We start from the raw sequence: 3,944 nt of genomic DNA on the forward strand, positions 1-3,944 counted from the left end.
AGCAGAAAAACGGACTACGACCCAATACGAGTTAGATCGATGCAACTTGTGGTGACCTCGGGTATACTTGAACGTATTCGAGAGGCGCAATTAGAAGCAATGAAAGAAGAGAATTGGAAGAAAGAAAGAATTATAGGTCTGTTGAAGGATTTGTCGGATGGGAATGACGGGTTGAAGACTCGATCCGGAAGGATATGGGTCCCACATACCTGTGGAGTGAAGGCGCTTCTACTTAACGAAGCTCATAAATCCCGTTATTCAATTCATCCGGGAGCGACCGAGATGTACAATGATTTGAAGCAAAACTATTGGTGGCCCGGAATGAAAAGGGATGTAGTGAGACATGTAGAAAAATGCTTGACATGTTTACAAGTCAAGGCGGAACATCAGAAACCATACGGCAAACTCCAACCGTTAGAAATTCTGGTTTGGAAATGGGAACATATTACAATGGACCTATTAACCAAGTTGCCTAAAACGAGCCGTGGTTTCGATGCCATATGGGTAGTGGTAGATAGATTGACGAAGAGTGCTCACTTCATTCCGATCCGTGAGACTTATACGTCAGAAAAGATGTCAGAGGTTTACACGAATGAAATAATAGCACGTCATGGGGTGCCGGTATCCATTGTGTCTGATAGGGATACCCGGTTTACTTCGAAATTTTGGCAGGAATTCCAAGAACAAATGGGGACTAAATTGTTCATTAGCACTGCTTATCATCCACAAACGGATGGGCAGAGTGAAAGAACAATACAAACGTTGGGAGATATGCTGCGGGCGTGCATTATTGACTTTGGAGGTAGTTGGGATGTCCATCTACCCTTGGTCGAATTTGCATACAACAATAGCTATCACACGAGCATTAAAATGGCCCCGTATGAACTGTTATATGGCCGAAAATGTCGAACCCCGGTATGTTGGGGGGAAGTGGGTCCACGAGGGATAGCACCTACTGATATAGTCCGAACTACAAATAAGAAAATTGACATAGTTCGGGCACACTTGAAAGCGGCTCAAGACAGGCAAAAGGCGTATGCGGATAAAAGAAATAGGCCAATTGAATTTCAGGTTGGAGACATGGTTATGCTGAAAGTTTCCCCATGGAAAGGCATAATTAGATTCCGAAAAAGGGGGAAACTAAGCCCGAGATTTATTGGGCCATTCAGGATCACTGAACGGGTTGGTAAAGTAGCTTATCGTCTCGAATTACCCGAGGAGTTGAGTGGGATTCATAACACGTTCCACGTGTCGCACCTCCGAAAATGTTTGGCCGACGAAACTGCTCACATCCACTATGATGATATCGAGGTGGATAACAGCCTCAACTATGCAGTAAAACCAATTGCGATTTTAGATCGTAAAGAGAAAAGTTTGAGGAACAAGGTGATTAACCAAGTCAGGGTCAAATGGGAGCACAGGAAAGGTTCGGACACCACGTGGGAGCCCGAAGAGGAGATGCGACGTCTCCACCCAACATTATTTGGTACGTACTTCGGTTTCGGGGACGAAACCCTTTTAAGGGGGGTGGACTTGTAACACCCCGAAAATATAAAACTTTATATTAGAATTATATAAAGTATAAATAAATGAGAATTCACCAACTAGAAATTTTAACCTAGTTGGTTAATAGTTTAGAAATAACCTATAGTAGAAATTAAAAGCCACTAAATTAAATGTTGTTCAAAATGGAGGGACTTAAGTTGCCAAAGTTTAAAAATTTGTGTTACTAAATTAGTAAAACAAAAACCAAACACCCCATTTGGAGGTGTTGGTCGACCAGGAGCAAGAAAAGGGGCAATCCCCACTTCTCAAACCCTAAATCCTGCTTAAACTCTCAATTGAAGGAGCAAATCTGGTCCAAACGAAAATCCAAGCTTAGAATCGTGATCCTCATCGCAAGAGGATTATAAGGTATGTGAAATTTAATGAAAACTCTTAGCTTGGAATTCTCATGAATTGGGGAAAAATCTGAGATTTTAGTTGCATGTTCGTCTTATGATGATTTAGGCATAACTATGGTGTTTAGAGACAAACCCTAGACAAATAGAGGCTGAAATCATGTAGAATTTTGATGGAAACTATGATCACCATTATAGGTGATTAATGGGTTATGTGAATTGGAATGAACACTAGGAAATAGATTGTTAATCTAGTGTAATTTGGTAATTTTGAGATGAATTCAGCAATTAGGAGCTTACAATCATGTAAAATGGTGAATTTATGTGAAATTATGGCTAAATGATAAACTAAAGATGTGATATATAATTATGTAAAAATCTGCTCAAGAAGTGTTTGTTGAAATGCCTCTATGAAGGCTTAGAACTGAAATTCCAAGTTTAAACGCATAATCACGATGTTTAGTGTATTATGCGAATTATGATTTGAAAAGAGAGTTCTAAACATATGATAATTGAACTCAAATAGGAACGGGCGCAGGAGCGTCAAGCGGACAAGCGGGTGGCGAACCACGTCAAAAAGGGCTACTTTGAAGGTATGTAACTTGACCCGTTACATTAAGTAGATTTTGATAATCATATAATGCGTAATAGAATTTTTAGAATAAGAGTTGTTTGAATTAAAGCGAAGATGACGCTGCATTGAATAATAGGTCAAAGTTGGTTAGAACTCGTTGGTAGTCGCTAAAAAAGGAGGATTCCTTAGACGAGCCAAACGGGTCGAATAATCAAAATAAGGCATGGTTGATGTCTCGGGATATAATGGATTGATCTTTGATATTGGTTGATTGATAACATATTAGAAATACAAGAATATAGAATATAAGTTTTCTAGAAAAGCGAAACCCGGAATTTGGGGTTGAGCATAAAGAACAATTTAGACAAGGTATGGATGCCCAGGGACTACCGTAAATTACGGTGGTACCGTAATTTACGGTAGAGGTCAATTGTTTACGGTGGTTTTCCCCTGTCTTACGGCAGACCAAAAGTTCACAGGACCTACCGTAACTTACGGTGACACCGTAAGTTACGGTGGAACCTGCAAAACTTGTAATTTATTATTCGTAATCAGAAGTTAGTTCTCGTGTTTATATATTATTTATTAATGTCAAAACTAATGTTTTAATGGTTTTGACCATAGGTGACGTAATGGATCTTACGGATGGCGGTCGAGCGAATAATGAAGAACCGAACACTACATTTTGAAAGCTTCCGCAATATTTTAAATCTTTAGTAGTCTTATGTATGAATTGTAACTACCTGTTAAACTACTTTTGGTATGTTTTAACTTACACACTAGTCGACTAAGGTTGACGTACTTAAGAACTTCGTTAACGGATGTTATGTCACTAAAACAATATTTTGATATAATTAGTATATTTTATTATTAAAATCAAGTGAAAAATTTAAGGGTGTTACACCTGGTCGGTGGTTAAGGGAACGGTTTGGTAAGAGTCTTGCCATTGTTCAGTGTATAGATCCTGCAAAGGACCTGGGTCAAATTTAGTAGGACCTCCTTCAATACCCAAAGGTATTGGATGGCTGGGGTCCAAACTCTTTGATCCCCTCATAAGTTAAACTACTATTAAAATTTTAACCCAGCTACTTAGGACTGTATCCCTGCTGACTCGGACTACTTAGCTGAGGGTAACGTCGCCTTCAAAAGAGGGGCCTACCACATTGTGCATTAATAACTTAATTAATTATCTTTCAATAATCCGACTCTTTAGGATTGTATCATTGCTGACTTAAACTACTGGGTTGAGGGTAACGTCGCCTTCAAAAGAGGGGCCTACTACAATAACTAAGATAATCTCTTAAACAAGTGCAAAAGTGCGAAAATAATCAAAGGTTACACTACACACGAGTCGGATCCAAGTGATTCATCTTGTCTATCTGTTTTTAATTTTATTTTATTTTTCAGCATTTTAGTTAGTTTTATTTTCTTAGTTTAAAAAACCTTTTTCTAACATTTTGATTTGATTA

At 38.7% G+C, this 3,944-nt stretch overlaps 1 long non-coding RNA gene across 1 annotated transcript; it reads left to right on the forward strand.

Moving 5' to 3' along the window:
- Positions 1-1,826: 1,826 nt before the first annotated feature.
- On the forward strand, positions 1,827-3,196 carry LOC110920894. The gene is made up of 3 exons (XR_002581972.2): positions 1,827-1,914; positions 2,428-2,494; positions 3,100-3,196. It is a non-coding gene; the product is annotated as an uncharacterized LOC110920894 (long non-coding RNA).
- Positions 3,197-3,944: the final 748 nt, after the last annotated feature.

Source organism: Helianthus annuus, chromosome 17 (assembly GCF_002127325.2).
Source record: "Helianthus annuus cultivar XRQ/B chromosome 17, HanXRQr2.0-SUNRISE, whole genome shotgun sequence".
NCBI classification, from domain to species: Eukaryota; Viridiplantae; Streptophyta; class Magnoliopsida; order Asterales; family Asteraceae; genus Helianthus; species Helianthus annuus.